This window comes from Sus scrofa, chromosome 18 (genome assembly GCF_000003025.6).
Source record: "Sus scrofa isolate TJ Tabasco breed Duroc chromosome 18, Sscrofa11.1, whole genome shotgun sequence".
NCBI classification, from domain to species: Eukaryota; Metazoa; Chordata; class Mammalia; order Artiodactyla; family Suidae; genus Sus; species Sus scrofa.
In genome coordinates this window covers 24,948,542-24,973,867 of record NC_010460.4, presented here as the reverse complement: position 1 = coordinate 24,973,867, position 25,326 = coordinate 24,948,542, and the positions used below count along the sequence as shown (strand labels likewise).

The window sequence follows — 25,326 nt, the reverse complement described above, 5'->3', positions numbered from 1 at the left end:
TACTTGTAACACATGTAAGTGTGTCGAAGAAAGTTATAAAAACAGAAGGGAAGGCATTCCGTCATGGTGCAGCGGAAACGAATCCAACTAGGAACCATGAGGTTGTGGGTTCGATCCCTGGCCTCACTCAGTGTGTTAAGGATCTGGTGTTGCTGTGGCTGTGGTGCAGGCCGACAGCTGTACCTCTGATTAGATCTTTAGCCTGGGAACCTCCATATGCTGCAGGTGCAGCCATAAAAAACAAAAACAAAAACAGAAGGGAAGATTATATGCTGGCCATTGACTCTCCAGGAAAATCACAGAGGGACTGCAAGTGTTTTCTCAGCCTCTAGTGCCGAAGCTAGGCTTCACAAAATGTATTTCCCCCATTCCTGTAGGGCCACTTAGCCAGGACTTTCAAAGAATATTAAACTGGATTTTTTTTTTTTTTTAGGGCCACACCTGAGGCTGACAACATTTTGAAAGGTGTTTATTGTTAAATAAGTGTGATGGTCATGAGCTCGAAACTTTTTCCAGGAGATACACACATCTATTTAATCTGCGATGCCCAAACTATTTTACCCAAAGTCCTTCACCCAATGTGTGAGTTCCTTCAAGATGTGGCGAAAAATCTGCCACCTCAGCTTTATGTCTACAGCTAAAAATCAGCCTGAAAAGAACACTGAAACATAGTCTGTGCTTTGCTATCTCCGAAGGATTAAGAGACTGGGTCAGAATCCTTACTTTTCCCCCTCTAGGTATATAAATCATGGACAGGTTACTTAGTTTAAAAAAAAAAAAAATAAAAGCCCAGGTTTCCTTATCTGTTAACAGGAAAAGAATAGGGACGACTTCGTGGGATCATGATGAAGGTAAAATGAGACGATGTCCAAGATGCTCTGCTAAGTGGCTAAAGAAACAGGCGATTATTTACCTCCCCAGCATCTCACATTGTCTACTTAGGTGTACTTCTCGCCATTCCAACTGCATACATTAGGAGACCTGCAAGGAGTGTGTTTAGGGATAAAGGAGGGCAACCAAAGTGGTGATGCACCCCAGGAGTAGCAACCAGGAGAATTACCTGCAGGCTTTGCTAGGGCCCGGGGAAGAGGGAGTTACCAGAACTCAGAAAGAGCTCTAGCTGCGGTGTAGCTGACGCTCTAGCTAGAGCCACCAGACGGTAGTGGCTTTTGACAGCAATGAAGATGCCTAAGGAATCAATAGGGAGCTACCTAAGGCAGGGGTCAGTAAGTTTGTTCTGTAAAGGGCCAGAAAATTAGTAATTTAGGTTTGCAGGCCTTAAGGCCTCTGGCACAGTTACCCAACTCTGTCATAAAAAGAGAGTAAAAGCAGCCACAGACAATAAGTCAATGGATGGGCATGGCAGTGTGCCAATAAAACTTTATTTTTAGGAGCTCCTGTCGTGGCACAGCAGAAACAAATCTGTCTAGGAACCATGAGGTTTATAAAAATTAACTACAGGCTAGATTTGGGCTGAGGGTTACAATTTGCGGACCCCTGGCCTGTGGAATGCATAAACCCTACACTCCTTTCCTGCCCTCCCTTCTCCTGTCAGTGCCTTCCACGAACTGAACACAAGGAAAGCCAGAGGGTTGATAGAGTCACAAAGTCAGGCCCTCAGGGACAGAGCAGGAAGAGAAGGGGAAAGAAATTCTAGTCAAAGCTTCATAGGAGAAGATCCAGCACAAAGGTATTCAGCAAAGGCCTGTCGAAACGAATGAATCCTATGCTTGGTCACTGTGAATTACTCTAAAATGGTTGAACACTCCTGGGAAAGCTATCAAAATTGCATCCTTGAATAGGCAAAGCCAGGAAAGGGTCCTGGGTTGGGGTGACGGCACCCAAAGCCTGTGATGCTCCATTAGCTTCTCTCTTGATTTTGCAATCCCATGCACTTCTGACTTGCCAATGAAACATTAACCTAGCCAAAATAATCCTTCTTCTGAATTCCAGACTACTGCTCAAGTGGTATGGTGTTCAGGGATTTTGCAAAATATGCACATGAGAAATACTGTGCCTTAAAATGAGGGAGCCAAATGTTTTTCGTCAAAGAACACTTGTTGTGATAAGTGTGACAGGTCTCAGAAATTTCTGCACAATGAGAAGCGACAACAGATGCAAGAAAAACCAGGCTTGGATATACCCCACGTCAATTTCTGCAGCCAACCCCTCAGACTCTTTCAATACGGGAGAAACCTTCACCCATGTGGGGTGCTAGGTCGATACTCCTAAAATTAGAAAGTTGATTTCCACTCAAGCTTCCTCTCTTCCTATTTTTTTTATTTTTTAATTTTTTAATTTTTTGCTTTTTAGGCCTGCACCCACAGCATATGGAGGTTCCCAGGCTAGGAGCGGAATCAGAGCTTTAGCTGCTGGCCACAGCCAGAGCAACACAAGATCCGAGCCGTGTCTGCAACCTACTCCACAGCTCCCGACAATGCCAGATCCTTAACCCACTGAGCGAGGCCAGGGATCAAACCCACAACCTCACGGTTCCTAGTAGGATTCGTTTCCTCTGTGCCACGATGGGAACGCCTCTCCCACTTTCTTTGGCTTTCTCTCGTCCCTCATTGTTCCTGTTTGGCTTTGTTCTTCCGGAGAAGCCGTGAGGGTAGTAGGTAGGCATGTAAGCATTGGTGTGAGCCAGACCTAGACTTAATCTCTCTTTCGTCAACTCACTTTTCCCATAAGGACACTGGAAAATGTCATAGTATTTTCGAGAAGATTAAGTGATGCATGTTCTCAATGTAGATGAGCTGTTATTGGGGTTTATTTTATTTTGTTTCATCTTCTCCTCCCCTTTGTATTCAGAACACATTCTCAATCTTTTTGCTACAAAGAGAAAAGAGTTGGACATTTGGAGGGAAGAGGAAGAAGGAATCCGGTGTGCTCCTCAGCTTGTTCTATTGATTTCTCAAGGCTTTATATTTCTCAAATGAACAGCAAATTTCAGAATATCACCTATATCTTCCCACCCTAATAAAATATTCTACTATTAAAAATAGAAATTTCTTATAGACAGGGAGTACAAAACCATATATTGTTTAAAATAAGAAGTAGTTTAGGAAAGAAAATTTCTTAAATGACAACTCCCATTGTTGTGGCACTCCCAAGTTATCTTGGGAATGAAACCTTTTTTAATCATCAAGGAATTTAAAAATCTGTTTAGGTAAGATAAGGACAGGAACCACCCACAGAACAAGTCACAATTCCTGCAAACAGGTTCTAGTGACTCCTGGGTCCCTCCACCCTTAAATGAAAAAAGCAGAGAAAACTAACTTTTAGTTCACCTCCACTACTATTAGCATTAGGGACCCTTCCTGAAAAAAATGTTGAGAAATTTCCAATCCCCTTTATATTTCCAGGATGAACCTTGTTGGTTTCTAATATTTTACAAAGTGCCCAAGTATCCATGACACCCTTTAAGAGTTACTTATGTGGGGAGTTCCCTTCATGGCTGAGCAGTTAATGAACCCGACTAGGATCCATGAGGATTCTGGTTCAATTCCTGGCCTAGCTCAGTGGGTTACGAATCTGGAATTGCCGTGAGCTGTAGTATAGGTCACAGATGAGGCTTGGATCCCGAGTTGCTGTGGTGTGGTGTAGGCGAGTAGCTGTAGCTCTGATTTGACCCCTAGCCTGGGAACCTCTACATGCTGAGAGTGCAGCCCTAAAAAGACAAAAGACAAAAGACCAAAAAAAAAAAAAAGGGGGGGGTTACTTATGCAGGCATAACTCACCTGGCAAGCTTGACGCCCATCATCAACTACTTAGTAACTATTATCATAAGTCTACCAGGACTTCTAAATTTTCAGTTACTAATCTATGCATTTTATAAACTGGGTAATAATTATATGCTATACCATACTGATGCCAGAAAGATGTTACCAGAATCTGGGTTCTTGTTCACACAGTCAAAGAATGAACTCCGTGAACACACAGGCAGCAAGCAAGCAAAGTCTTTATTACAGGAAAGCAAAGAGCTCCCAGGGCTGCTGGGAGGGGGGAGAAGAGCCCCTGCTCTCCATTGTCCTATAGGGGTTTTTATCCCTTAGAGATGGGGAGGGGGTACCAACGTGGGTCCAGAAAGATGTGGTTTTCTCCTATTGGTCTTGCTCAATTACCCATATCAGTCCTTGTCCAGTAAGGGTCTTAGAGGTGGCAATGTCCCATATGTCTCATTGTTTCTTTGCCCTTCTCTTCCCATAAACTGAGTCACAGGGAGTTAGGGATTAATGTGCAGAGGTACACTCCCTATGGTAAACAAGGCCTGTGGGGACGTTACTCCCTGGAGCCCTTAAGCCACAAATGTTAATTAATCAATATCCATATCAAAGAATGCATCGTAGCCCAGGCTCCTACACTACCCGAGTTGGTATTCTGCCTCAACATGGTATCATTTATATGTGTGGGAACTGCAGTTTGGCCCTTGCCATCAGCCTCTACACAGAGTGGAACATGAACCACGGCAGCTGCCCATCCACAGCACCCCCTGAGTGGAGCTCAGGGTGGAGACCAGGAGGGAGGCACGCTGTGCTCTGAGAAAACTGGAAGAACAGGTCTTCAGACAGATATTTTTAGGAGCAGATTTTATGAACCCAATTCTTGCATCTCCTCATATCTAGAAAAACACGAAAGTCCATCAATGAGGACTAAAGGCTGCGACTTGTAACCTTCACGAGACCAGCAGCAAACTTCTGTAAAATGTGTGCATGGCTGCAGGCACCTTCCCCGTCACCTTTACGACTTAGATCTTAATATTCCCCCTCTCAGTATTTCAGTACTTCTGGGCTGTACTTAGTGGGCAAAACAAAAGATGTCACAGTCATCTGTGAGAACAGCCACTCCCAAGGGTGGGCCAGTGAGCCACGAGGGAACGCAGGAAGGAGGGAACGCAGGAACGCATCAAAGGCGGGATTCCAGTAAGCCCAGACCTTTACGTCTTCCCATAGAAATGATTTTCGGGAAACCTTCTGTAAATCTGGTAAATCTTTTGTTCTTACTACCTCCCTTTTGTGGAAAGAACTCATATATGCTAGAGCTTCCCCTCTCACCTCCTCTGAGTGGTTTCTCGGGGCTACCTGAGATGCTGACTCCCAGGCTTAAGTCCTAATTTCACCCCAAGTAAAACTTAACTCTCAACTTTCAGGCTATATTTTTTTAATTGACATGTGGAATTTAAAATATGGCACAGGAGTTCCCGTCGTGGCAGAGCGGAAATGAATCCGACTAGAAACCATGAGGTTGCAGGTTCAACCCCTGGCCCCACTCAGTGAGTTAAGGATCTGGCGATGCCATGAACTGTGGTGTAGGTCGCAGACATGGCACGGATCTGGTGTTGCTGTGGCTGTGACAGAGGCTGGCAGCTGTAGATCCGATTCGACCCCTAGCCTAGGAACCTCCATATGCCACGGGTGCGGCCCTAAGAAGCAAAAAAATAAAATAAAATAAAATATGGCACAAATGAACCTAGCTATAAAACAGTAACAGACTCATGGACATAGAGAACGGACTTATGGTTGAAGGGAGAAAGTGGGATGAATTGGGAGTTGGGGTTGGTAGATGCGAACTATTACATTTAGAATGGATAAGCAATGAGGTCCTACTGTATGGGGCAGGAACTATACCCAGTCTCTTGAGATAGACCACGATGGAAGATGATAAAAGAAAAGGAATATATATATGGTATTTGTTTTTCTCCGTCTGACTTATTTCACTTAGTATGATAATCTCTAGTTGCATCCATGTTGCTGAAAATGGCATTATTACATTATTTCTTATGGCTAAGTAGTATTCTATTGCATATATGTACATATCTTCTTAATCCATTCATCTGTTGATGGACATTTAGGTTGTTTCCAGGTCTTGGCTATTGTGAATATATATACTCAGCCACTTTGATGTATGGTAGAAATTGGCACAAAACTGTAAATCAACTATAATTTAAAAAAATAAAAAATAAAAAAAAAGAATGAAGTGAGGTGGAGTTTCTGCTATGGCACAACAAGATCAGTGGTGTCTTGGGAGAACTGGGATGCAGGTTCTGTCCCTGGCCTGGCACAGTGGGTTAAGGATCCGGCATTGCCACAGCAGCAGTTTAGGTTGCAACTGTGGCCAGTATCTGATCCCTGGCCCAGGTACTCTATATGCTTTGGGGTGGCCAAAAAGGAGGAAAAGAAGAAAAAACAAACAAAAAAAAAGAATGAAGCGAGTGGAGGGTGAGAAGCTGACAGCAGAAGGATTAAGGCAAATCTTACTCAATGCATGAGAGCCCAGTGTAAAGGAGACAGGAGAAGGAGCTGCCACAAAGAACAGAAAAGGGTTTCAAAAAGGATAAAGAAGTCAAGGGTTTAGGGAATATCCACATCTTAGACACTTCTGTTGAATTTTAACAAGGAACTAAGTGCAATAAATCCTTCACTGCTAGAAATGACTTCTGCTTCTTTCCTTCTCTTTCTTGGGCACAGGCTGCCTTTGCCTGCTTACATCCTCAGCTTCTTCTCAGGTTCCATGGCTGGTGAAAGCATGGCTATGCCATCTGCTGAGCCCACAGCAGGAGATACCCTCTCTCTGACCAGAAGAGAACTGTGTTTCTAGCAGCTAAGGGAGTTCAATGGCCTTTGTATTGGGTTGAATATGTCAGATCCATCCAGAAGCCTCCAAATACGATCGTACTTGGAAGTAGGAGTCTTAGCAGATATAACTAAGGAAAGAATTCAGATGAGATCATACTTGATTCAGATGGGCTTAAATTCATTGAAAGTATCTTCAAAAGAAAAGGACACACCAAAGGAAGACGCCCATTACAGAAGCAGAGATTGGAGTTACGCTGCCACAAGCCAAGGAAACCCAGAAGCGCCAGGAGCTTGAAGAAAGAAGCAAGGACTCTCTCCGTAGGGCCTGCAGAGGGAGCATGGCCCTGCCGACACCTTGATATTGGACTTCTGGTCACCAGAACTACTTGGCTATCAGGTTCTCCCAAAAACAACCTTATCTCGGATTCTTGGCTCCATTGCCCCACATTCTTGTCAGTTCACATGGCTACTCCTTTGGCTATTTGCTCTATAACATGACTGCTTGTCTAGAAGACCAACTGTCTGTACACTTATGCTCTGTATGCTCTGGATTCTGCCTCCCTAGCTGCATTTTCTCCACCACTTGTAGCTGCATTCCACTGATAAGCGCTGTCCTCATCTAGTCCCTTCCAATTTGTCATTCCTTCCATGGTGTACCAAGGTACTAGCAGAAAAGAAGTGGCAAACGAAGACTAACGGAGAGAGTTCCATGAAAGAGGTATAGGCAAGGTGAAGGGAACCAAAAGGTTTGGTAAAACACTCAGGGATTATTAAGAGGAGATCATTGCTACTGCACAGCTGAAAGGACAAGAAAAGGGAACAGTGTTCCAGTGCCTAGGACAAGTTCAGAGCCATAGGAGAGGAGCTGAAGGACAGATGCTGGAACTACAGAACAAGCCACTGCCAAAATGGCCAAGCCAAGGTACGGGGGCAGGGGAAATAACTACCCCAACATCCTTCTCCTCTTACCTTCCAATACTCTGCTGCTGCCTCTTTTTGGCCAAACCCAGCTGGAAGCCAAAGGGCAAAGGAAGCCTGGTAATGGAGTCTGTAGAGGTCTGAGTCCTGAGACACAGAGGGTAAAGGGCATGGCAGAGATCAAGGTATGAGGCGGGGGTACACAAACAGAGACTAACCCTTACAGTCCATTTTTTGCTACTCAGCTTTCACTCTTGACCTTTGCCTGGATGAGAACTTGTGACGCCAACACAGGAGAAACAGAAACTCAGCTTGATAGCGGGATCGCTATCGAGCGATGTCTGTTCTCCCTTACATCCCACCACCGGCATCTACACTGTGAACTTAGCCTTCTTCAGAAGAGGGGGAAGGACAATTAAAACTGCTGCCACAGTGTTTTGTTAGCTGGTCACAAAACTTAAACGGGTAACAATAGCTTCCCTGTTTTGCCACTCATTCCCTTACTTTTCACCAGGACCTTGGCTGAACAGAATTCTTTAGGTAGTGGGGTTACGCAGGTCGGTACAATCTGAGCCCTTGGTGTTTCGGATTTAATAAGCTCTTAGAGTTTTCCACTGACTAGGGCTTTGAGCTGAGAATTCTAGCCTTTAGTTTATCTTTCATGTATACTCTTCAGAGTAGCCAGAAGTGTCCAGTTCATTCCACAAGCCACCCTGTGGTTGTCATAGCAACTAAGTGGAAAGCTATTTGATCCCTCATTACTTTGCTCTCTCCCTCCCTGTACTACATCACATGCTACCTTCAATGACCATTTGAGTAATGTGATGTTATCATACCCCATTTCCTCCCAGCAAGGAGGGTATCTGTGCATTCAAATATGTGAGCATTTGCAACCTGTGAATCCCATTTTGAGGATTACTTCTGGAACCAATGTCAATCAGGATCTTAGCTGGAAAAAAGGACTCAAAGAGTCCCTTGGCATCTTTTTCTTCTCATACTCCAAGTTTTGGCCAGAGTATGTCATCAGTCCAATTCAGTGAGAACTCTGAGGGCAAACTGGGGCTGCATTCCACTGTCTGGGTGGGGCACAGAGCAAGTTAGAAGCCTGGAGCATGGCTGTGATAGAGTATTCAGATGATAACCAGCATGCTTGGTCACGTTGACATTTTAAAAGAAAATGTGTTTTAAGATGTAACTCCTGAATTATAAAATTTAAGGTTGAGAAGTTTTTCAAATCTTTTTTGCAGAGCAAACATATAAATATTTGTCTCTTTAAACCAATTAACATAAAAGACTATATGAATAAACATGAGACTCTCTCAGTTCTAAAGGCCTGGAACCCCACTATCTAAATCCACCTCTACATGGAAAGATTACTCAGCAAATGCCAACAGGCCTTATAATTATTTTTCTTTGATTATATTTTCCTTTTGAGGTTTAATGAATTTGAATAACTTGCTGATGCAGTTTTGTTAAAACGAATTTATCCGTTTTAGAAATAATTTCTTATAAATTATATTTGATGTAATTATAACTGGAAACACTCTTCGGTAATAGTCTACATGTTTGCTAATGTCACTTGGAGCAAACAAAATTACCAGAGCCTATCTGGACTTTTTTTATTTCCTGGCACTAATGAACACTCGACTTATCCTTATAATTGTAGCAGTCCTTGGAACTGATAGTCTTCTCTTTGATGAGGTTTTGTGACCCTTCATGATGCCTCGTAAAACTGGGAATGATAAGATGTGGGTCACTCCTGTAAATAATGTCAAAATACAGTGTAATGTAAACGAAGGCATATTTGCTGATGCTAATGTGTTTCAATTGGAGAACTTACAGAGCTCTGCTACTGCTGGATGGAAATTGAGTTTAACAGCTCTGATTACACTTAGCATTAAAATAGAATGGAGGAGTGGGAAGTGCAGAGCTTGGGAAGAGTAACGCTGGGAAAGGAAGAGCACGCAGTGGTAAGAGAAGCCCAAGGACTACCAATAAGATCTTATGGAGACTCCAGTTCCTGGCTGAAAAACCACCATTTCCACTTAAAAGGTTTTATCTGGATAATCAAATGGACTTGGATCAACCTCATGATCTGGTTCTCCAGACCTAGATATAATGGGGAACATATATACTTGTAGAAATACGCCAATATAAACTTCCAGGGCGTTGAGTTATTTTAATTCTTGGCGTTGTACTCTTAACAACATTTTGATGGTTGGCTTCTGTTGTTATCATTTCATGGAGAAGGTTGAGTCCTGTGCTGAAGTATTTAAAGCAGGAATGCAGGAAAACTATTTATATAAACACAAATATTGGATTCTTACAGAAAACTGATGAATCCCGAGATGTTTCCCAGTGAAAAATATTCTGCAAAACATCCTAAAATACATGAAAAGCATAGCCCTAAATGTTTCCATGAAAAAACAAATAAATATGAACAACAGAGAGCAGTGAAATAAAAGTGGTGAAAGTAAAGGTCAGAATTGAAGCATATAATGTATATTTGAGAAGATCCTAAGTGTGAAACAAAATTTATATTTTATGGCATGACAAGAAAAAAATTAAACCAAAAATTTTTTTCTCTGTCTTTGGGCCTCCTCTCTCCCCTCTACTGTGCATTGTGTATCTGCATTATGCATTAACCACACATCCTCAGCAGGAGAAATACCTGCATACCTGCTCAACCATAAAGAGCAACATTCTAACATCAAGAAAACTCCTTACAAGATAACATTCCTTCTTGATCTTGCAAGGAGTCCCAGTGACCCACTTGGAGGTTTAGGTTGTGTAAACTGGCAAAGATATGTCATTTAAAGTATAGCCCTCATGGCGTTCCTGCTGTGGTGCGGCAGGCTTAGTGCATCTCTGGAGTGCTGGGACCTGGGTTCGATCCCTGGCCCTGGCACAGTGGGTTAAATGATCCAGCATTTTGCCCCAGTGAAGGTCTAAACTGTGGCTCAGATCTGATCCCTGGCCTGGGTGTGCCACAGCGTAGCCCAAAAAAGGGGGAAAAACATTTAAAATACAGCTCTCTGTCTCAAAAAACTTCCCTAACTGTACCTTGACTTCTAATGAGCAGGACAGTTCTTGGAGCTTCCTGAGATGCTGTTCCCAGGTTATAATCCTCAATTTGGCTCAAATAAAATTTCCCATTTCTTTCTTAGATTGACTGATTCATTTTTCATTAACATAAGAAAGAAATTTAAAAGTACATACAGTGATAAAATACAATGAGGTAATTACATGGTAATGGCTGTGTGTATATTAATAACTGAATCACCTCATTGTACAGCAGAAATTATCACAACCTTGTAAATCATATATACTTCAATAAAACTTTTTTGTCTTTTTTTAGGGTCACACCCATGGCATATGTAGGTTCCCAGGCTAGGGGTTCAATTGGAGCCTTAGCCACTGGCCTATACCACAGCCACAGCAATGCCAGATCCTTAACCCACTGATTGAGGCCAGGGGTTGAACCTGCACCCTCATGGTTCCTAGACAGATTCGTTTCTGCTGCGCCACATTGGGAATTCTGGGAACAGTTTTAAGACTTGGTTTCAATGGCAGGCTAACAGTTACACCTCCTTTCCTTTCCTTCCTTGGTGAATATTCAGAGTTACCTGACACTGAATTTTTATTATTGAAGCACATGATGAAATAGGAGTGACAAATAATTTTCTGGAACTCTCTTGGGGTATATTTACACTTATCAGAAGTCACCTGGTCATCAAATTACTGGCATGGGACTAGAGTTGGACTGTGTGGCTGGTAGAGAATCCTGGGGTGCACATACAGGAGTAATAGAGAAGAAAAAAGGGAGCGAGTAGGATCTGAAACCAGTAGGATCCAATATAAGAGGAAGTTTGCTGTTAAAAAAAAGAAATGAGAGGGCCGGAGCTCCCATCATAGCTCAGCAGAAAGGAACCTGACTAGTAACCATGAGGATGTGGGTTCAATCCCTAGCCTCGCTCAGTGGGTTAAGGATCTGCCACTGCTGTGAGCTGTGGTGTAGGCCAGCAGCTGTAGCTCTGATTCAACCCCAGCCTGGGAGCTTACATATGTGGCAGGTGTGGCCCAAAATTTAAAAAAATAATAGTAAGAGGAAAGGGCCTACAGAAGTTTCCAATTCAAAACATATAGACAGTTGAAGAGATGTTTTTTCACTTCTCATGACCACCAGCATGGTTGTGCCTAGACCGCTTCAGAAGCAGAAGAAAACAAGACCCCTAATGATGAGGAAAAAGTAGTACAAGGGTGGAATCAAACATTTTTTGAAGATGTCTAGAAAACAGAGGAGACAGAAATGGCGCAATTGGAAACAGTCAAATGAGAAAATACATTCTCTAATACAAGTACCATATTAGGCAGACACAGTAGCTGGCAGAGTTAAAGTGTTGTATTAGAGAAACCGAATGCAGTGTTCCAGCAAGATATCTAAGTGACAGCATAGAGTAGGAAATTAGAAATTCAAGACTAGAGTTAGAAAAGTTAAGACTGTAGGTAGGATTTGGTGTTTGCAGGCACAGACAGTAAAGAAAGCGAGGACCCATCCTTGTAAAAGCCTTCAGGGAAGGGGATGATGAGAGCTGGGCTTGGGAAGAGAGTACACCAGGAGAGTGGGGCACAGTGGACTTTAGGAGAAGGTGCTGCAAGGAGAAGGTGGAGCTGGGTAGAGAACTCTGATTTAAAGAAGCCACCTGGACCAAGAGTTCTAGGTATAATTAGACATACCTGGTGAGAAGCCATAATTTTGGACTTCAGGAATGCAATGGCTTGCAGTACCCAGGAAGAGATGGCTAAGGAGTTGTTAGAAAAGAAGGGGTCATGGGGTTTCTAAGCCCATATTGTTTCTACAATGCCTCCATATGGATCACATTTTCTTGTGTGAAATTGTCACGGGGGAAGGGGACCAAAGAGCATAACACCCAGACAGGTGAACAGACTGGTAGATTAATGGCTGCAAGGAATACCCATGAAGTACTGAAATGAACAAACAAGCAAAACTGTCAGAATAGAATTACATATCCAGCCCTCTCCTGCCAATAAAAGTCATTCAAAGATTAAGGTGAAATAGTTCCCTTCGTGGCTCAGTGGTTAACGAACCCGACTAGCATCCATGAGGACGATGGTTCGATCCCTGGCCCTAGTCAGTGGGTTAAGGATACAGCGTTGCCTTGAGCTGTGATGTAGGTCACAGACGCGGCTCGGATCCCAAGTTGCTGTGGCTGTGGTGTTGGCCAGCAGCTGTAGCTTTGATTCGACCCCTAGCCTGGGAACGTCCATGTGCCTCGGGAGCAACCCTAAAAATAAAAAAAATTTAAAAAAAGATTAAGGTGAAATGACATAAAAACATGTCCAGGCAAACAAAGACTAAGGGAATTTGTCACTAGCAATCCTGTGTTAAGAAAAATATTAAAAGAAGTCCTAAATTAAAAAATTAAGAAAACCGAAAATGGCAAACATAAGGGTAAATAAAAAAAAACTTTTCTAACTTTTTCAGAACTCCCGTTGTGGCACAGTGGAAACGAATCTGACTAGGAACCATGAGGTAGCAGGTTTGATCCCTGGCTTCGCTCAGTGGGTTAAGGATCTGGTGTTGCTGTGAGCTGTGGTGTAGGTCTCAGACTCCACTCAGATCCTGAGTTGCTGTGACTGTGGCGTAGGCCGGCAGCTGCAGCTCTGATTCGACCCCTAGCCTGGAAACCTCCCTGTGCTGCATGTGTAGCCCTAAAAAGCAAAAACAAACTAACTAACTGTATGCTATCTTAAAAGAAATCCACTTTAAATATAAAAACACAGATGAAGATAATAGATGGAGAAAGGCATACTAAGCAAACAGAACTCAAAAGAAACCTGGAATTGAATTATTACTATCAAATAAAGTAGATACCAGCAGAAAGGAATAGGTGAGGGAGATTAAGAGGTACAAAATTCCAGCTGCAAAGTAAGTGAGTCATGGGTATGACAGTATAATTGTGGGAATATAGTCAATAACCATGTAATGGCTTTTTGTGGTGACATATCCTAACGAGGCTTATCGTGGTGACCATTTTGAAATGTAGAGAAATATCAAATTACTGTGTTGTTTCACAGGAACTAACATGTTATTGTAGGTCGATTATACTTCACAAACAAACCCACAGAAAAAGAGATCAGATTTGTGGTTAGCAGAGGTGGGGAGGGGGTAGTTTGCTGGAAGGAGGAATTGAATGAAGGTAGACAAAGGTACCAACTTCCAATTACAAGATAATAAAGACCAGGGCTGTAATAAGCAGCATGATAAGCAGTCATAACGTAGTAATATATGTTGATGCAATATACAACATACAGCTGTCATTAACACTGCTGTATGTTATATATGAAAGTTGTTAAGAGAGTAAGTCCTAAGAGCTTTCATTACCACCCCTCCCCACCCCCACCATCAGTGCTCTTAGAAGAAGAGGAAGAAAGAGAGATTTCTTCCTCTCTTCAGAACACATTAAGGAAATGCCATGTGAGGACACAGCCAGAAGGATGCTGTGAATCTCACCAGCCACTGAATCTGCTGGCCTCTCATCTTGGACTTCTCAGCCTCCAGAACTAGGAAGAATAAATTTCTGTTGCTTACGTCACCCAGTCAATGGTATTTTGTTAGAGAGATGCAAGGTAAGATAACTGTAACCCCAGGGACAGATTAATCAATACTTCAAAAGCAATAGATTTTCTAGTAAGTTGAGTAAGGTTGTGTCATAAGTCATTTGCTCAGAATTTCACAATAAACAGTAGCATATTAAAGAATCTAGGAAGTACCTATTTTTAAAAAAGGAAAAAAAAAAAACCTATTTGAGTTAAGAAAGCTTTTTCCCATCAGAACTGTTAATTCCTCTTGGAACTATCTCCCTGAATAAACCAGTTTGAAAAGTTCTGGTTTCAATATTCTTTTAAGAAGTTTGTCAGCAAGTGAAATATGATCAATGGGTCATCTGATCAAAAAGGAAAAAAAATATAACTTAAAAATATACAATCATTATTTCTAAATAAACATACAGTAAAATTTTCCTTTTTTGAATATGGTCCTAAGAATTTTAACCCATGTATAGATTCGTAACCATAATCACAAATTTACAGAACAGTTACAGCGTCCCCCAAACTCCCTTCCTGTTCATAACATCCTTTGTAGCAATATTCTGCTCCCTTTGTTCTCTATCACTATAGTTTTGTCTTTTCAAGAATGACATACATTTAGGGAGTACCCATCCTGGCTCAGCGGTTAACGAACCTGACTGGCATCCATGAGGACGCAGGTTTGATCCCTGGCCTGGCTCAGTGGGTTAAGGATCCGGCGTTGTGGTGAGTTGTGGTGTAGGTTGCAGACATGGCTCAGATGCCAAGTTGCTGTGGCTGTGGTGTGGCAGCTATAGCTCTGATTGGAAGCCCCCCACACCAACCTGGGAACCTCCATATGCCAAGGGTGAGGCCCTAAAAAGACAGAAAGACAAAAAAGGAATGACATACACTTAGGACCTATAGTATAGCTCAAGGAAACTTATTCATTACTGTGATAGCCAATATGGGGAGAGAATCTGAAAAAGTATGGGTATATATGTATGGCTCATTCACTTTGCTATCACCTGAAACTAACACAACATTGTAAATCACCTATATGCCAATAAAATTTATTTTTTAAAAAAGAATGACATACAAATGGAATCATTCTGTATGTAGGTGACCCTGAGGTTAGCTTCTTCTACTTAGCAAAATGTCTTCGAAAACCATCCAAGTTGAGCAGGTATCAGCAGTTCATTTTTCCTTATTGTTGAATAGTATTTCATGGTGTGGAAGTATCACGGTGTATCTGCTCACTCACTAAAGATCACTGGGGTTGTTTCGACTCTTGGCAATTATGAATAGAGCTGTAAATATTTGTGTACAGGCAGTTGTGTTTTCATTTTTCTAAGAGTGGGATTACTAGGTCTTAAGGAAATTTATAAGAAACTGCCGATCTCTTTTCAGAGTGGCTCTACCATGTTTTACTACTACCGGGAGCCCAGAAAGTTCCAGTTTTTCTGCATCATCACCAGTATTTGGTATGTTTAGTCATCTTAATTTTAGATATAGCAGATATATAGTAGTGGCATTAAAGCTGTGGTATTCATTCCTATTTTCCCAGTGGCAGATGTGTTGGCTATCTTTTCATGTGCTGGTTGCTTGCCTTACACATAACTGCTTTAGTGCAATGTCTTTTCAAGTATGTCCACATTTGGGGGGGGGGTCTTTTTGTCTTTTTAGGGCCGCACCCGAGGCATATGGAGGTTCCCAGGCGAGGGGTCAAATCGGAGCTGTAGCCACCTGCCACAGCCACAGTCACAACCACGAAGGATCCAAGCCACATCTGTGACCTACAACACAGCTCACGGCGATGCCAGATCCTTAAACCACTGAGGGAGGCTAGGGATGGAACCTGTGTCCTCATGGATGCTAGTCAGGTTCGTTAACTCCCTCAAGTATGTCCACATTTTTAATTGGGTTGTTTATTTTCTTTCTTTTGAGTTTTAAGAGAGCTTATATATTTTGTAGAAGCAACGCTGACTAGTTATGTTCTGAGCTACCCGGGAAGTCAGAGAGCTTATACATTTTGGATACAAGTCCTCTGTAGAATATCTGGAGTACAATTTTTTTTTCAATCTGAAACTTCTCTTTTTTATTTCCTGAAAAGTGTTGTCCACAGAGAAAAGGAGATTAATTTTTATGAAGTCTAGTGTGTTAATATTTTTCTTTGGTGGATTGTGCTTTTGATGCCTTGTCCAGAACTCTTTCTTTAACCCCAAGCCATAAAGATTTTTCCCGGCTCAGCAGGTTTAGGATTCATTGTTGTCACTGCTGCAGCTTGGGTGGTTGCTGTGTCACGGGACGACACCTGTGCCACAGACCACTGGCCCCAGAACATCTGCACGCTGTGACTACAGCAAAAAAAAAAAAAAAAAAAGATTCCTCCCAGGTTTACTTCTTTTTTTTTTTTTTTTCCTCCAGGTTTACTTCTAAAAATTTGTATAGTTTTAAATTTTATTTAGATGTATGATCCATTTTAAATTAATTTTTGCATAGGTGTAAAGTTATGTCAAGGCTCTTTTTTTTTGCTTATGGTTGTCTAGTTGCTCCAACATGATTTGTTGAAAGGCTACCCTTTCAATATTAAATTGCCTTTGCATCTTTGTCAAAAATGAGTCGACTGTATCTGTGTAGGTTTATTTCTGGACTATCTACTCTGTTTTATTAGTTTATGTATGTATCTCTTTGTCAATATCACACAACCCTAAATGCGGTAGCTTTATAGTAGGTTTTTTTTTTTTTTTTTTGTCTTTTGTCCTTTTAGGGCCACACCCATGGCATATGGAGGCTCCCAGGCTAGGGATTTAATTGGAGCTGTAGCTTCTACCCTACACCAGAGCCACAGCAAAGCCAGATCCAAGCCACATCTGGGACCTACACCACAGCTCACGGCAACACCAGATTCTTAGCCCACTGAGCAAGGCCAGGGATCCAACCTGCAATCTCATGGTTCCTAGTCGGATTCATTTCTGCCGCGCCACAATGGGAACTCTTATAGTAAGTCTTAAAATCAAGTACTGTGATTTCTCTAATTTTATTCTTCCTTCTCTTTCTTTCATTTTTTTCTGCTTTTTAGGGCTGCACCTGGGGCATACAGAAGTTCCCAGGCTAGGGGTTGAATCGGAGCCACTGGCTCCAGCCTCCACCACAGCCACAGCAACAAGGATCCCAGCCGCGTCTGTGACCTACACCGCAGCTCACACCACAGCTCATGGCAACTCCAGATCCTTAACCCGCTGAGCAAGGCCAGGGATCCAAACTGCATCCTCATGGATCCCAGTTGGGTTGTTAACCACTGAGCCAAGATTTATTCTTCCTTTTCAAAATTGTTTTGGACATCCTGGTTCTTTGGCCATCACCCAGAAATGTTCATATCTCAAAAAAAAAAAAAAAACCAAAAAACTGTTGTGATTTTGATTGGAATTGCAGGGAGTGGGGAATGGTTTAAATGGATGAAGAGAGTCAATAGATAGAAACTTTCAGTTATAAAACAAATAGGTCCTGGAGACACATATACAGCACTATGTTGCATATTTGAAAGTTGCCAAGAGAGTAGATCCACAAAGTTATCATCAAGAGAGAAAATATTTTTGTAACGAGTATGGTAACAGATACTAACTAGACTTATTGTAGTGATCATTTCCCAATACATATAATATCCAATCATTATGTTGTATGCTTGAAACTAATATAATGTTCTATGTCCATTAGACCTCAATAAAAATGTTTTAAAGCAGCAAGATGGTATAAAAAATTTAAATAATGCTTGTATATTAAAAGTGATGATAAAAATAGAAGTGAAATTTTATCAATAAAAGTAATAAAATACTTAAGAATAAACTTAACCAAGGAGGGAAAAGACTGAAAACTATAAAGCACTGCTGGGGAAAAAAAATTTGAAAGGTGCAAATAAACAGAAAGACCTCCCAAGTTTATGGACCACTTTCATTCTCAAGCAAAGTGCAATCCACATGTGTGTCCTTGTCCCTTTTCTCCTAACTTACATATCATTCCACAATATCATCTTTTTGCCCACCTGTTACACCCATGGTTCCTCCCCATGTACCAGTCTGAAAACTATTAGCAGCTGGAATTGCTGCTTAAAGATGAGGACTTGCAAACTGCTGCTGGATGCGGTCAAAGCACATGATAACAGTAGCCTAATACTCTTGTTTCTTCATCTTGTGACATAAAGGGTTAAAATGGTCTCCACTTGGAGTATTATAAAACATACCTAGGCTTTCATCTGACAAAAGTTTCAGGATTTTGTTGAGAAGGGAAGGGATTGTTCAGAATATTTCTGAGTTTGCTGACAACAGACTATCAGCTGAAAGAAAGAGAAATAGAGTTGTCAAAGGGCAAGTTTCAAGGAGATACAGGCAGAAGGCACAAAAGCAATTAGACTGAACTGAATAGGGATGAACAAGTGGTAAAAGGTAAACTGGAAGGTTTTCAGTGGTATTTTAGTTCCTGTAACTTGTCCTTCCTCCCTTCTGGGGCTGCCTGATAAGAGAATATATTATTAAGACAAAAAAAGTTAAGCAAAAATGTATTATCACAACACCAGGGCAGGTAGGTATATCTCAATGGTAAATGATGGAGAAGAAGGTACTGTTTCGTTTTTAAGGTGAAGTGAGATCTCTCACCCCAGAGGACCTTAACAGATGCACCAGTAGGTGGAGGCTGGGATGCTGTGCAGAGCGTACATCTAATCACTAAGCCAACCAGCAACATGGATGAGAAGGGGAAAAACTACTTCATCTACCCAGTCTTCTGCTTGTTGTAAAGATACTGTCCAATTTACCTAATTTTCATTTAAATCTAGCAGCTATCAGAAAGCCAAGAGATGCTGACACCAAAGGGCACTGGTTTAGCCCAGTGATGCAGACTCCACTGAATCGGCCTTTTAACTCCCTCTCCTATGGAGAGAAATGAGGATGGGGTGAAAATAAAAAAAGGAAGGCCAGAAGGACTCACTTCAAACTTCCTGGGAAGTGTGAGTCCGGGGTGGAGATAAGACCTAAGATTTATAATGAGATGGGTATTGAGACTCAAGGACCATGAATCGATGACAAGATAGCACCTGGTTAGTTAGAAAGCAAGAATAAGCTGCTGTCTGAAATGCTCAAATGAGAACAACCAGGCTTTCGTTTATGATGTGTTGCCTCCATCCATTTAAAGGACCTAGAAAATAACCAAAACCGGGGGCTTGGAGCATTCACTTGAAGTTCCTAAAGACACAAAGGCCAAGCTGTAGTCACATTAACATTGCCATGCCAAACCTGGACAGCTGCATGCAAAACAAAGAAACTAGAGCACACCCTCACACCATGCATAAAAATAAACTCAAAATGGCTGAAAGACTTAATTATACGACAGGACACCATCAAACTCCTAGAAGAAAACATAGGCAAAACACTCTCTGACATCAACATCATGAATATTTTCTCAGGTCAGTCTCCCAAAGCAATAGACATTAGAGCAAAAATAAACCCATGGGATCTCATCAAACTGAAAAGCTTTTGCACAGCAAAGGAAACCCAAAAGAAAACAAAAAGACAACTTACAGAATGGGAGAAAATAGTTTCAAATGATGCAACCGACAAGGGCTTAATCTCTAGAATATATAAACAACTTATACAACCCAACAGCAAAAAAGCCAATCAATCAATGGAAAAATGGGCAAAAGACCTGAATAGACATTTCTCCAAGGAAGATACACAGATGGCCAGCAAACACATGAAAAAATGCTCAACATCGCTGATTATAAGAGAAATGCAAATCAAAACTACCATGAGATACCACCTCACACCAGTCAGAATGGCCATCATTAATAAATCCACAAATAACAAGTGCTGGAGGGGCTATGGAGAAAAGGGAACCCTCCTGCACTGTTGGTGGGAATGTAAGCTGGTACAGCCACTATGGAGAACAGTTTGGAGATACCTTAGAAATCTATACATAGAACTTCCATATGACCCCGCAATCCCACTCTTGGGCATCTATCTGGACAAATCTCTACTTAAAAGAGACACATGCACCCGCATGTTCATTGCAGCACTATTCACAATAGCCAGGACATGGAAACAACCCAAATGTCCATCAACAGATGATTGGATTCGGAAGAGGTGGTATATATACACAATGGAATACTACTCAGCCATAAAAAAGAATGACATAATGCCATTTGCAGCAACATGGATGGAACTAGAGAATCTCATACTGAGGGAAATGAGCCAGAAAGACAAACACAAATACCACATGATATCACTTATAACTGGAATCTAACATCCAGCACAAATGAACATCTCCTCAGAAAAGAAAATCATGGACTTGGAGAAGACACTTGTGGTTGCCTGATGGGAGGGGGAGGGAGTGGGAGGGATCGGGAGCTTGGGCTTATCAGACACAACTTAGAATAGATTTACAAGGAGATCCTGCTGAATAGCATTGAGAACTATGTCTAGATACTCATGTTGCAACAGAAGAAAGGGTGGGGGAAAAATGTAATTGTAATGTATACATGTAAGGATAACCTGACCCCCTTGCTGTACAGTGGGAAAATAAAAAAATTATATATATATAAAAAAAAAACATTGCCATGCCAAACACACAAAATTTTCACCTTTTTTTGTTTGCCTCACCCCCACCCCGGCCCCACTCCCTAGGCTGAACCTCTACGTGAGCAGGGAAGATCCTGGTTTAGCCCCCTCAGACTTTGCTTAATGGACCCCCTCAACCACCCCCCCCCTATTCTTACAGATCACTTTCAGACCATGTATTGAGAAAGATAGGGAAAGAGACTTGTTCTAGCATGTGGAGGGGATCACAAGTTCATACTCCATTTATGCCTCCAATAATTCTATTTGTCTCTTTTGCATCGTCTTCCGAGACGATGAATACTTCCATAGTAACAAAAGTCTGAAAATAAACCGTTACCTTGATTTTCACATTCTCAAAGAAAAATCCCTCAATGGCAACCACACCAGAATCTCAGCAATGAATATGCACACTGAACTTTGAAGTCATCTCAAACTTAAGTTCTTAATCTTTAAATACCATAGACAGGACTTCAGCCATGGAAATGGATAGGAGTGAATGTAGAGGAGAAGAAAAGTAATCTGGGAATGGAAAAATGATGAGGAAAACGAGTTGGAAAAATAAAGAGGATCCACAAAGGAAACTAAGAGGGAGCATCAATAAGAAATAATGAGGTAGAGAAATGATGTTAAGTGCTTATGATAGACCCAGAAAGGTGAGGACTTAAATACACCACTGAATTTAGGAATAGAGGAGGTCATTTCTGACTTGAGTAGAACAAGTTTAAGTAGCGTGATGTGGATGGAAGCCTGCCTAGAGGCCATTCACGAGAGCAGGGAGGAGAGGAAGCGGAGTATACTGCCATCAAACACAAGTCTGCATGCCCGACACATGGTGAGGCTGAACAAATCTAAACATCAGAGTTTGGAGCAGAGAAAGTTTTACTGTAGGGCCAAGCAAGGTGAATGTGCAGCTCATGGTCAAAAAAAACATGAATTCTCCAATGGTTTTTTGAGGAAGTGTTTTTACAGGCAAAATTTGGGGTGAGGGCTATAGGGTGTGTGACTGACTCTCTTCTGATTGGTTGGTGGTGAGTAAGAGGGCAGTGGTCCAGGAACCCTAGGCTCAGCCTGGTTGGGGCCCCTCCTGCAGAAGAACTCAAAGATTCATTGGTAAGACACATCCCTTGAGGAGACGTTGCTTTGTCACTATTGTTTCTTGACTGTTCCTCCTTTGTTTCCGCATTTCCTCTCTTCCCTAATTAGTACCTGTTTGAACCTGACCTTTGGAACTCAGGGAAGGTCTACAAGTTTGAAGCCTTTTTCTACAAACTAAAAATGGCTTTTCTGGGCTAAAAGGAAAGACTTTTTTCACCCAGGGATGGCCCTTCAGGGTCCTGCTCAGGGTCACTACCTTTCTAAGAAATTTTGCTGTCAAGGGGAGCAGAGAAATGATGGAAGCAGGTGGGACATACGAGATCTAGGGAAACTTTTTTTAGATGAGAGATATTACAGCATGTTCTGTGCTAATGTGAATAACCAGGTAGATACATACAGATTAATTATTGAAGGAGAATTGCTAAAGCAAGGCCCGCGGGACGGTGAGAAACAATGGAATCCTGGGCCCAAAAGGAGAGATTGGCCCCAAATGGGAACAAATGTTCCTCTCCTTCACGAGGTAGAAGTTACACGGGTTTAGGTATAGATGCTTTAGTAGATTAGGTAGTGGGAGCCTGTGGACGTCCAATGCTAATGACTTCTATTTTCTCAGCCAAGAAACAAGCAGGGTCATCAGTTGACAATGTGGTTGGGGGAGTGAAGAGTTGGGAGTTTGAGAAGAGGAGCATGAAGTATCCATCTAGCAGGAGTGTGACAGGACTGGAAAGATGTAAAATCCCTGGGAAGCAGCATAGGGGCTTAGTGGGTGAAGGACAGAGTCTGTATCACACTGCCCATTGTAGAGCAGACCAGGACCCAGCTCTGTTTTGCACAAGCAGATCTGAAAGGAGAGAATGTGAAGGGGAAGAGCCAAGCACATTCAACTCCAAATTGAATGAAGATTATTCTTCTTCAAAACCCCCTAATCAGGTAAGTCAATCTTCTTCTCAGAGAGAGAAGAGAGCAAATACCCCTCTTGAGCCTTTCCCTCTTTGGGAGTGGGAAGAAAATGTCCTTTCTCCTAAGAAAATAGGAGTAGGGGGAGATGTTCCCCGACAGGCTGCATCACTTAATGGCATCTCGGTGGGATACACATCCTCCACGTAGTGTTCAGCGATTCCTCTGAGACACTTCTTAAAGAACTGCCCAGTTTTATGCAAATATTCTGTTGAGATTCGTTTTAATTACCATGACAGAAAAAATAAATAAATAAACTTGGCCCCCAAAGTGGAAATCTGAGGCACAAAGAAAGTAAGGCTTTAGTAGCTATTTTCTAAAGATATTACTAAATTCCTACTTTTTTTAACTCAGTAAGGGGACTCCTGGATTCATAGGTCACCAGCAGTGACACTTAATGAGCCCTTCTTCAGTTTGCCGAGACCTGTCCTTATCCATTTTATCAGTCACACTTCCCTATGTGAGGTTATCACCCCAGAGCTGGAGCTAGAGTTATGGGGGCTTAGATAGGCAGGTCTACCTATGGTTGAAAGCCCTCAAATCAAAAACATTCTAAGTAATCCATGAGTCAGCTTGCTTGGAAAACTGGGAAGCACAACCCTGTAAGTAAATCCCACGTGGAGTACGAAGATGGCATTGGCCAACCGCTTCATGCCCAAATTGGATCCCGTCAAGATTCTGAGGTTCTCAATACACTTGGTTTGCAACAGTGAAGCCTGTCTAGCATACAAGCATGTGTAAAGAGAAATGAATCCCTTTGGGAGGAGACAGAACTTCCAGCCAACCTGACTATCTCAGGTGTCGGCCACCGTTGAGAAGGTTATGGTTTCTGAAGAGTCTTTCCAACAATAAAATGATCTCTGCCTGAGATCTTCAAAGGACAAAAGCAAAGTATTAGCTATTTAAATGTAACCAAGCCACTTTAAAGATAGCTAACAATTGAAAATGTTACGAAATTTATGTAAAAAACAAATGGGTAAAATGGTGGTTAATTTTATCAGTGCGTGTCCTATTTATAGAGGAGTATATTGTTATTTTTTGCACCAGATATTTCATCGGGAACAGAATTTCCATAGAAAAGAGACTCAGAGTAAGACTCAAAACGTACAAGCAGTTCTGAGGACTTTCCTCTACCTGTCTGCCTCATTTGCTTTGTTTGGTTTCACAGATGAAGTGTGGGGAAAGCTAAGGATGGGAAGAGGAACAGGGCAACAGCCATCAGAGATTATGAGATGGAAGCTTCTTGTCAAGGCCACAGAGAGAAGGAGTCGGGGTCCTGGATGATTGTAAAACCACAGCCCCACAGTTGGGAACTGCCTACTCAGACGTTAACATGAGAGAGCGATCTGTTTCTCTGTCTTGTTCAAACCACTGTTATTACTGAATGTCTCTCCACAGCTGAACCTATAATACAAGTCTTAATCAGGTCGTCTTGTTCTAAAGGAATGTCTCATTCAAAAAAAGTGTTTTTAATGCATATGGTTGTGACTCAACCTGGATGACCAAAAACTTCCTGCTACTTCAACAAAATGCACTTGTTAGCAGGCAGTGAGTTTCCTACCCAGTGAGGATTTTCATTCTTTGTTTTGGTACCTAGGGAGATGGCTCTCATATTTTTTCTGTAAATGACTTTGAAAATTTTAGACTTTTGCAAGACTCTTAAAAACATATTACAATTTTTTTCACGTACACAAATATAAAGCTGTTATTTAACGTAGTGTAATATAAAAATCTTATTTGCCTAATGCAGTTGATGCCAAAGTATATGTATTTGCAATTTAGATCTTAAAAAAGGTTTTCCAGCTTTTGCCATAATGTAGGTAACACAGTCCCATTTCATAAATGCAGAAATCCACAACACTCGTTTCCATTCTCTTAATTCAATATTTTCCTAAATTAAATTACCTCATATTCCAGTAAAATATAACTCCCAAGTTTATGCCTTTTTCCTTTTTATAATTATTGGTATCTCTATGAATTGCAGGGTATATATTAAGGAACCAGTTTACAATTTCAACATGAAATGCTTCTCCTCACTGTCACACGTATGCTACAACTCACAATTCCGCCACTGGATGGCACCAAATTTTACCTTTTAAAGTTGATTTTCAATTGAAATTGAGACCCGTGCACAGCAGTAAAGTAAATATTTAAGTTACCAGAGTTAATCAAGAACTAAATACTATAATCAGTTAAAATCAAATCTTAATCCCCAAGTCAATGTTAAAACCAACGTTTCTGCACCACATTTGCAACTGAAGAAACAAAATACGTGTGTAAATGAGCATTACAATTCAAAAGCGCTGACTCAAAGCAAATTGTATGTAACACCAATGAATGTTTAAACTTGAAATTAGATTAATCCAAAGGAAAACTATTCAAATACATAAGTCACAATAAACCTTAAGAAACTCGCAGTACAAAGACACAGAAAGTAATGCAAATATGCTCCAGCCACATGAATTCAGGTTGGAGAATATTTAAAGCTTACAAAGCCCCTATTTATTTATTTATTCATCTTTTTGTCTTTTTAGGGCCGCACCTGTAGCATTTGGAGGTTCTAGGCTAGGGGTCCAATGGGAACT

General features: G+C 41.5%; 1 protein-coding gene across 2 annotated transcripts in view; it reads right to left on the bottom strand.

Moving 5' to 3' along the window:
- The window catches only part of AASS (aminoadipate-semialdehyde synthase), a 100,832-nt gene that overhangs the window by 65,330 nt on the left and 10,176 nt on the right, over nucleotides 1-25,326 (bottom strand). The gene's annotated exons all lie outside the window — the stretch shown is intronic.